This window comes from Chelonia mydas, chromosome 6 (assembly GCF_015237465.2).
Source record: "Chelonia mydas isolate rCheMyd1 chromosome 6, rCheMyd1.pri.v2, whole genome shotgun sequence".
In the NCBI taxonomy this organism is placed as follows: domain Eukaryota; kingdom Metazoa; phylum Chordata; order Testudines; family Cheloniidae; genus Chelonia; species Chelonia mydas.
The window spans coordinates 26,386,607-26,397,685 of record NC_051246.2 but is presented as its reverse complement, the minus strand read 5'-3'; positions in this window follow the sequence as shown (position 1 = coordinate 26,397,685).

Genomic DNA, 11,079 nt, shown 5'->3' with positions numbered 1-11,079 from the left:
GTGGTACATGTGTATGGAGCTGGGACCCAACAAATACAGAGTTTCACAAGATCTGTGGCCAGCTCTGATCATGTGCAAACATACATTTGTGCAAGATAGGTCAAGCAACAGGTAGAATGTATGCAGGCTTGTATTTGTTCATGGACTGAGATTATGCCCAGATTTTCATGGAACTGAACTGTGCAGAACATATAGTAAGAATGCAAGTACATATCAGAACAGTGTAATGATCACAGAGGATTGTGGGGAGGGAGAAGAAAAGAAAAATAAAAACTATTGGTCAACCAGAGTGTGTACACGATCTTGTTATATGTTGGCTGCTGCTGAAGAGTATGGAGGGCATCATCTTTCAGTGTATTTCTCCTAGCTATTTTCATTGCTGCAGGTGAGTTTCTCTCTCAAGACAGATCTATGCAACTTTTCAAGCCTTTCCATGCTATGGTAGCCATTCTGATTTTAGATGTTGTTAACATAGTGAACTGCCATTTTCAGTGAGCTATATAAGACTGAGCTGTCTAACTGAACATGCAGGATACAGTTGGGATTCAAATGGAACATACAGTTTGTCACAGATATTAAACTTATATCCATAGAGTTTATCCCCACACAGTACATATGTGCCGTATTATAGGCATGGTATGCCAGAAGGAAGTTGTGTCATGGAAAGTCTTTGATTTCTTGAAATGTCAGGAGGAAATTATTAAGAATTTTCCCAAGGGTGAGATCAGCTTGATCAGATTTTGTGCCAACCCCAATCACCTATAACAATAAAAGTTTTGACCTTCCCTTTGGTGTACAAACCATTAAACTAATAATGCACCATGTCTTGACAGTTCTATTTTCTTGCTGGACTGGTTGCAACATCTCTGAATCTTTACAATTTGTCAATAGCCACTTTATGCCCTGTTAACCCTTCCCGCTCTAGAAGTGGTATGGACTCGGGGACAATGATGTTTCTCATGCTGCCTAGTGCGTATTACAGATTTCTCTGGAATGTGAGGTCACGTGCTGCTTCTGCAGATGCATCACAAACTCACCATACACAGGGTATGAAAATGGTAATATTAGAGTGGGGGAATATAGTTCATTTATGCTTTTTGCAGTTTCCAACAAAGGAGCCATCAGATTTTATTTTCTCTCTTTTGGTGTATGAAATCGAGAGAAATGTAAATCAGGGTCCAGAATCTAAACATTCCAAAGTTTGGTTTGTTTGATCCCAGGATTTGGTTCAAGCACATTAGAAACTTTTCTATTTTTAGTGGCGGGAGGTGAACTCTGGTCTCAGTCACAGGAGCAGAATATGTGTAAATGGACCTTTATTTATCTATGTATAGTAACTCAAGATGATGCCTATTGCAAGCAGAGACAACCATAATAAATTCAGTCTAAAGCACCACATTTTACAAAAAATCCCCCCCCCCTCATTTTGGTTGAGGGCTAAACTTTAGCACCCGGGGAGGAATTAGATTAAGGGCCAGGAAGGTGATTTTTCAGTCCAGTTCTGTGCCACCTCAGAGGTATAAAGGGACCCAATCAATGGCAGAAATGGCCCCTGGAGAATGCCACTGGCATAAGGGGATTCCCTGGGGAGTGTAGAACTTCCCAGTGTAGGGGATGTGTCAGGAATGTGTCCAGCGAAGGAGTTGCTCCCTTGGGGGCTACTGCATTAGAGATAAAGTTAGAGCAGCTCTGAGGTTGCTTACTTACAGCAGGGAGGAGCATGCTTAAAGTTAAGCAGATGCTTAAGTGATTTCCTGAACAGCTATGGACTTAATCACATGCTTACATTCTGTCCTGAATCAGGGCCTAAAGATGGTTTTCCAGAATTTGTTTCTCGTATGTCAGTTATCGTATTCAACACAATTATCACAGCACAAACACAGTCCTAGCTATTTGCAAAAAACTGAGATGATAAAGGTTACTTGAGTTCAAAGCAATGCCTTTGACTTGTAAAAAAAACAACTATATTTCTGTGATTTTTTTGCCCTTTTCACTAGGATCAACTTATGACTTTTTATTTAAAAAATGCAGTCACAAAACAATAGCCCTAGTTATCAGTTATAATTGCAAATCACTTGGCAGTGAATGTGGGGAGAAAAGGAAATTCTAGCAATAAAATTCCTAGTATTTTTGGCATAAGACACACTGAAGTGAACAAGACTTAAGAGGAAAACTTGTTATAAAGCCACTGGGAGTATTTGTTTAAGTCCAACCCACCATGACTCTTAAATAAACAGCACACAAGGGGATTGGCTGATACAGAACAGCTTCTCTTTTTAAGGGAAAAGTGTCATAAAAATGGTAGTGCTGACAAACTAAGGAGTTTTCATTATTAATCTAGCCATAGTCCATCAAACATTTTCCACTCCATATTTCTGATCTGAATGTGACTTCATGGCATTGCAAGCATTCAGTCAAACCTGGAAATTAAACATTTTGCTTCTTTTTACCTGCAGCAAATTGAAAAATTAACCATGTATTGTAGATTCAGGAAATTTTCTTCCAGCCTTCGGGTTTCTAAATTCTAGAAATGCCTTTGAGGGCCATAGACTATCACAGCATCATGGCATAAAACAAGTATTTTTTACCATATATTCCAGGAACATTATTTGATTATATTTTGTCATAAATGTGGTGCTCTACTAGCATTCAAAATGGTGCGCATCTCTGAGAGCGGATGAGCTGTATGCTACAAAAAAGGGCCTTGTATAGGAACGTCATGCAAATTGAGCAAAATACAAACATTCTACACTTCCAAAATTATCTCTTTTCCTGCTGTTAATGCATTATAAATGGAATTCAGTTGGACTTTGACATTGTTATGGATTGGATTCAATCCCATTAATATTGTACTTAGATATTGATTGTGGTTAAAGCAATATTGATTGAGCAAATAGTTCAACTCCTTTAAAACTGTTCTTGTTAACATATTAACAGCGATAATAACACATTGCATTTATAACAGTGCCTTTTTTCATGAAGGATTCAGAAGTTCTCTGTGTAACAAACTCTATGCTTTAACTGCAAATGCATATGTTAATTTACCATTAAGGTGATGCATTTAAAATGTGTATATTTTAACAGTGAGAAAATGGCAATGCTCAGCCTTCTATACTAATATTAGCCTTGTTATTTTGCAAATACATAGGATTTTCCATTTCTGTTTTTCATGTTAAATATGTAACAGTACTTCTGTTTAAGTTATAAAAATAAACACAAATTAAATATGCAGGATACATGCATCATAAGTAAATTCCTACAAAAACATTGTTCATTTTCCAACTTTTTCTTTTTTAACTGTGCCAACTGGTTTTTGTATTTGATTGTCTTGGTTTTTTCAATACAAGAGGCCCAGGGCAGAAGAAATTACCCATATTTTAAAAAATAGCCTTTAAATGGTCCCAACTTTTTTTTTAATTTGACACCTCATTGAGGAGAATGGGATAAAGACTGAAGAAGTGCATCCATCTCATTGAAATGATGAGGGGTGAATGAATCAACACTTCTGGCTGATTATGTTGCTTTCCCAGAGGGACTTTTCTGCAAGGCTGGGAGAGTTGGGCAGCAGAACAACAGTTTAGTTTCTGATGGTGATATTGTGGCCACTGAAAGGATGGAAAGTTGGGCCTTCTCTACATGCAGAGTTGCACCAGTGTAACTAAGGAGATGCCTTCAGGGCTATAAAAGGTCTGTTTTTACATCAAGATTCCTAACTCAAGATAGATATCTCAATGTCAAATCTTAATGGAGACAAAGCCCAGGTAGTTTTAACCTCAGTGCAGCTGGCTGAGGTAAACCCCAGATAGGGGGTGTAGAAATGACCTCAACTAGCTACACTGGGGTAAGAACTACCTGTGTCTTGTCCCCACTAGGACTTTACATTGAGAGAGCAATCTTGAGTTATGTATCTTGAGCAGGGTGAAAGTAGCACAGACGACTTACCAGTATGGATCCCGGCGACAGGGCCTCGGACAGAAGAGGTGGGGCTGGGGGGTCAGCCTCCCCAGCCAGCCCGTCCACGCTGCATGGCCCGCACTGCCTGGCGCTCCAACGGCGATTTAAAAGGGCCCAGGGCTCTGGCCGCTGCCGCAGTGGCGGCAACCAGGAGCCACAAGCCCTTTTAAATCACCAGGCCCCAGGGCAGCTGCCCCTTTTACGCCCTCCCCACATCGGCGGCCCTGGGCGGGGGGGGGGGGGGGGCAAAAGGGGTAGGGGCCGTGGCAGCGCTTTAACATCGACTGCGTACAAGCCGGTACCGGCGGCCACTTCTTACCGGTATGCCATACCGGCCCCTACCAGCCTACCTTCACTCCTGATCTTGAGGTGGTAACACCATTTTATTTATTTATTTATTTTACAGTGAAGACAGCCTAACAGTGAGATTTTTAAACTGTTTAGTTAAACTGGTATGGAAGTCTGTGTGGACACTCTTATTTGGATATAAACCAGGCTTATTTTGGTTTAGCTTAAATCAGTTAGGAGCAGGTTTAAGCTAAACCAAAATAAGCTACTCTTAAACCTAAAGGAAAGTACTCACACAGGGATTTGTACCAATTTACAAATTTGGTGCAAATTTGTGCGTAAACAACCCTTTTGACCCCATGATTATGTAACAACCGAGGGTATCTCTACAGAGAGGGGAAAAAACCCAACAACCCACAGCAGTGAGTCTCCAAGTCTCGGTCAAATGACTTGGACTCATGGGGGTTACACTTCTGGGGCTAAAAATATCAGTGTAGACATTCAGGCTTGGGCTGGAGCCTGGCTCTGAGACCCACCTACTCCTTACTGGGTTTTTCCAGTCTGAGCCCAAATGTTAACACTGCTGTTTTTAGCCTTGTATGAGTTTGAGTCAGTTGAACTGGGCTCTGGGACTTCTTGTTGTTGTGGGTTTTTTTCCTGCTGTGTAGATGTACCCCTAGGTACATTCTTATTAACCCAGATAGACTCATTGAGTTCAATGGGACTGTTCACACAAGGAAGTAAAGCACATGCATAACTGTTTGGAGGATAGGGGCCTTCATGTGTATTTAAATGGGGGAAAAAATAGAGTTTTCAGAGCACACCAAACACAGAGGACAGTCCCTGACTGTATGGGATCCACGTAGGGTTGCCAACTGTCTAATCACAGCCCAAACACCCCCACCCCCTTCCCCGAGGCCCTGCCCCTGTCCTGCCCCTTCTCTGAGGTCCCGCCCCCGCCCCCCCCGTGCACTCCATTCCCTCCTCCTTCTGTCGCTTGTTCTCCCCCCACCCTCACTCACTTTCACCAGGCTGGGGCGGGTGGTTCGGGTGCGGGAAGGGGTACAGGCTGTGGACTGGGGGGTGGGGCCCAGGGTTTGGAGTGTGGGAGGGGGCTCCGGGCTGAGACCTGGGGCAGGGGTTTGGGGTGCAGAAGGAGGTGCAGGGTGCAGACTCTGGGAGGGATCTTGGGTGCAGGAGGGGCTCAGGGCTGGGACAGGGGGTTGAGGTGCAGGAGGGGGTGCAGGGTGTGAGCTCTGGGAGGGAATTTGGTTCCCCGAGCACCAACTCCACAACTCCCATTGGCTGGAAACTGTGGCCAGTGGGGGCGGTGCCTGCAGGCAGGGACAGCGCGCAGAGCCATCTGGCCGCGCCTAGGAGCCAAAGGGATGGTGCTGGTTGCTTCTGGGAGCCGCACAGAGCCAGGGTAGGTAGGGAGCCTGCCTTAGCCCTGCTTTGACACTGACAGGACTTTTAGTGGCCTATTAAATTCTCCTGGATTGCTTTCAATAGCCACTGGGAGATTGAGTCTGATTGCAGGAGACTCCCAGACAATCCAGCAGAGTTGGCAGCCCTAGACCCACAGCTTTCTCTTGTCCCTGAAGTTAAGACAGGATTTTCTTTGAGATGTTTGCTATGAGTAGTTCAATGAGAGAACTTCCGTCATGCATGTTCTGTTTACGTATTTATGTGGCTCCCATTACCAAGGTATTTAAGGATGTAAGGTATCACAATCTTTAATTTATTTATACTCACAACATCCCTAGGAAGTAGAGAAGAACCATTATCCCAATTTTAAAGTTGGGGAATGGAGGCACAGAGATACTAAGGCCTGGTCTACGCTTAAAACATTGATCACCTAGCTACTTTGCTCAAGGCTGTGAAAAATTCACACCCCTGAGAGACAGAGTTCATGAAATAAACCCCACCTAGACACCACTAGGTCGAAGGAAGAATTCATCCATTAACATAACTACCACCTCTCTAGAGGATGGATTTACTACAGTGATAATAAAAATCCTTCCATTGCCATAACAAATGCCTCTATTATTGTGGCACAGCTGTGGCTGCTTGTATGGACTATGATACAGCATGGCCAGAAGGCAGCAGGAGAGTGATAGAGGAGAGATATGTAAGTCCCAAGATGAGCAGAAGCCTTATTCCCTGTAGAGGGAAGAAAGGTTTCCATAGATTAATTAAAAGCACCTGAATCCAATTAGAGCATCTGAAGCTCGTCACCTGATAAAAACCCCCTGCTTCAATCAGCCAGGGGAAGGAGTTGGAGCAGAGGAGAGTTTAGAGAAGTGCTATGGCTGGCTAGAAGACCAAGACCCTAGGTAAAGAGACACCTGGCTCGTGCAGAGAGAGGGCAGGAAGTCCCACAAGCTGAAGAGCAGGAGAGGGAAGTAGCCCAGGGGAAGGAAGCACTAGTTCAAGTGGTTTACCACTATCCCAAGGGCCCCTGGGCTGGGACCCGGAGTAGAGGGCAAGCCTGGGTCCCTCCCTCTCCACTACCCTTCTCTGAGTTACTAGTGGGACAGTAAATACCTTGGTTCAGGGTCAGGAAACTGTGCCCTGAACCTCCCACAAGAGGAAGTGTGGGACCCATCATAATCATACCGGCAATTTGCCACAAGATATATCGTAAATGGCTTACCAAAGGTAACAGAGTCCTTATGGTAGAGCAGGAAATAACCCCCCCAAGTCCCAACACAGTGTTCTAACTGCTGGGGTTCCTTCTTTTACAGCTAGAACATTTGGGTTGGGCAATGAGGATGTGCACTGTGATGTCACAAACAGGATGGAGCTTCCTTAAACCTTTTTGCTAAAAAAAAAAAAAAAAAAAAATTCAGCCAATGTCCATTGAGCATGCTCAGAAGTGATTTTGATTCACATAATACTATCGAAAGTAGATAGCAGATGTAACACAAAATGGGCACTGTTTACATGCCAAGTTTCAAGGTCCTTCCATTCTATTTCTTTCTTGACATAGAGTTTTATTGGTTTTCTTATCGTTATTACAACAATAATATCTATCTGACCCCCTTTAGCATGATATCTCCCTGCCTAAAATAAGGATACTTTACAAGAGCTAGAAAAGAAAGATGGTAGGGGGGTCGATCACAAGGACAAACAATGTTAGATGAAAAATACACACTGAATTGCTGGATAAAATGTGTGGTAATTTTTTCTAGCAGGAAAAAATCATATTTGGCTGAGCCTAAGCATGGAAAATATCTGCTTCAATGGAATCTTTTTGGATAGTAACATGAACAAAAGAAAAAAGGTGGTTTCAAGGTAAACTGCTTTGCAGTCTTGATACTGTGTTCTTTACCTAGCAAGCAGCATTATAATAGGGAACGGCGTACCCATCACTGAAATGCAAGGCATTTCTGGGGCAGTTGTTTGAGATCACATAACACTGGCAACAGCTTAGGATAGGAAAAGAATACCTTAATTACAGCAGCTGAAAGTACAGGGCAAATTTAAGTAGGCAGAGTGGAATTACCCAAACTGGAATTTGGCCAAGACTCCAGAGCTACATGCTACTCCTGGGAATTTTAATGGCCACAATTTAGAAATAAATAGTGAACGCTGTTTGAGATCCCAAATCATTAACAGAATGTATGTATAGACTTTTAAAATTACACATTTAGCCAGGTTCCTTGAATAATAACCTGATCCTGAATAAGTAATGTACGATGAAGTATGTTAACATTTTATTGTAACTTTGCCTTTATCAAATGGTTTAAAACCAAAACAACAAAAAACAGATAAATTCAGCTTTTCTTCATTATGACTCTTGGTTTTTATGGTCTTTGAAAAAGACCGTCTGGAAGCCTTTGAATAGAGATGGTTGTACAATTTGTACAATGGTGATAGTTATTTATTATTTGTATTGCACTAGCATAAGGGTATGTCTACACTGCAATTAAAAACCCATGGTTGGCCGGTGCCAGCGGACTCAAGGTCTTGGGGCTTGGGCTGAGCGGCTGGTTAATTACAGTGTAGACATTTGGGCTCAGGCTTCAGCCGGGACTCTAGGACCCTGTGAGGCAGCAGAGTCCCAGAGCTTGGGCTGCACCCTGAGCCGGAACATAGTTTAACTACCTCGCAGCCGAAGCCCCATGAGCCTGAGTCAGCGGGCATGGGCCAGCTGTGGGTATTTAATTGCAGTGCAGACGTACCCTTAGAAGCCCCAACACATATTGGGGGCTTATCCTGCTTGGTGCTGTACATACACACAGTGAGAGCGAGTCCCTTCCCTGAACAGCTTACAGACAATATAAAGGGTGAGAGACAAGAAATAGTATCCCCACTTTACAGATGGGGAAACTGAGGAATGGAGAGGTTGAGGGCCTGGATCGTAAGACGCACTGAGCATTCCCAATGCCCGCTGAAGTCAGCGGGAGCCATGGATGCTCAGCACCTTTTAAAAAATCATGTGCTAAATGTCTTCCAAGGTCACACAGGAGGTTTGTGTCACAGCTGAGCACTGAACCACAAATCTCCTAAATTCCAGTCCAGTACGGTAACCACAAACCATCCTTCCTCCCTAACCTGGGCAGTTGTTGCCCTAAGCAATTTCAGACACACCCATGTTGGCATGGAGGGGCACCTCAGTGGGCCAGAATTCCCCTTTGAGGGGTCAGGCCCTGGGACACACATGTTGTAGGGGTAGCTCTGCCATCCTTGGAGGAGGTACAGCGTGAGCTGGGTAATTATAGGCCTGTCAGTCTGACATGGATCCCTGGCAAGATAATGGAATAGTTGATACATGACTTGATTGATAAAGAATTAAAGGCGGGTAATATAATTAATGCCAATCAATGTGGGTTGATGGAAAATAGCTCCTGTCACGCTAACTTGATATCTTTTTTTTTTATGCGATTACACGTTTGGCTGATAAAGGTAATGGTGTTGATGTAATATCCTCAGACATCTGTAAGGCGTTTGACTTGGCAATGCATGACATTTTGATTAAAAAAATGAGCTCAATATGAAATTATCATGGCAGACAGCAAATAGATTAAAAGATGGCTGATAGGTCTCCAAAGGCAACTGTAAACAGGGAATCATCTTCAAGAGGGTGTGTTTTTAGTGGAGTCCCTCAGGGGCTGGGTTTTGGCCCTATACTCTTTAACATGTTTATCAATGACCTGGAAGAAAACAAAATCCTCACTGATAAAATTTGCAGGTGACACAAAAATTGAGGGAGTGATAAGTAATGAAGAGGACAGGTCACTGATGCAGAGCTATCTGGATCTCTTGATAAACTGGGCACAAGCAGACAGCATGTGTTTTAATACGGGTAAATGTATATAACTAGCAACAAAGAATACAGGCCATACTTACAGGATTGGGAACTCTGTCCTGGGAAGTGACTCTGAAAAAGACTTGGAGGTGGTGGTGGATAATGGCCTGAACACGCGTTCCCAGTGCGACACTGTGGCCAGAAGGACTAATGTGATCCTTGAATGCGTAAACAGAGGAATCTTGAGTAGGAATAGAGAGGTTATTTTACCTCTGTGTTTGGCCCTGGTGTGATCACTTCTGGAATACTGTGTCCCAGTTCTGGTGCCCACAATTCAAGAAGTATATTGATACATTGGAGAGTGTTCAGAGAAGAGCACAACAATGATTAAAGGATTAGAAAACATGCCTTTTAGTGTTAGCCTCAAGGAGTTAAATCTATTTCGCTTAAAAAGAGAAGATTAAGGGGTGACTTGATTATAGTCTATAAGTACCTACATGGGGAACAAATATTTGATAATGTGCTCTTCAGTCTAGCAGAGAAATGTATAGCATGAGCCAATGACTGAAAGTTGAAACCAGACAAATTCAGACTGGAAATAAGGTGTACATTTTTAACAGTGAGGGTAATTAACCATTGGAACAGTTTACCAAGTGTTCTTGTGGATTCTACATCACTGACAATTTTTAAAATCAAGATGGGATGTTTTTTATAAAAGATATACTCTAGTAATTGTTTGGGGGAAGTTCTATGGCCTGTGTTTTACAGGAGATCAGACTAGATAATCACAACAGTCCCTTCTGGCCTTGGACTGTATGAATCTATGAGGATGCACCATACCCAGCCAACCTCAGTGGCCAATGTTGAGGGGACAGAAGCCTTGCCTTCTCTCAAACCTTCCCTGCTGTGTTTGACAGCTGGTCCGTGGCAGAGTACTAGAAGGGAGCAGGCACTACGCTACCTGATGATATTGTAACAGGCCGTTCTACAGAGTACAAGGGGCAGGGGAAGCTCCTTGTACCCATATGCAAGGATCAGCCCAAATCTATTCCTAAATAAGTGTGTTTTGATCTAACTCCAAAGAGAAGGTGGCTTCCCTGTATTGAAAAAGTTGTGAAGCACTGTCTTCTCTGTTGAAAACATGTCAGTAATATAATCCCCTTAATAAATCAGAAGTCTGGACAGACACCCCTGAAAGTAACAAAGGCAGCAATCAAGGGCATTTAGCGGAAGTGTGTTTACATAATCTTGCTGAAAATCTTGAGTTTAAGATACAAAGATTAGCCTTTCATAGATTAATGAGAATCGAGAAGTTCTAGTAATATTATTCATGGAAAAAGGGCTCCAAGTTGTGAACAGGTTGTATAAAGAAGAGTTTTTCCAAGGTATTGGTCTGATGCCAAACTTCACAGATAAGTTCAGGCAGATTGTACTTTGCTGCTCTAGTGCCCCATCATGCAAAGCACTGAACATTTCCTGTTAAAGTCAATGGTACCCGAGAGAGTTGTCCTGTCTTACAATTAAATCCTGCTCTCCACAGAGTTGACATTTTCTGCTGAGTATTTTATAAGAAATGGAGTAAG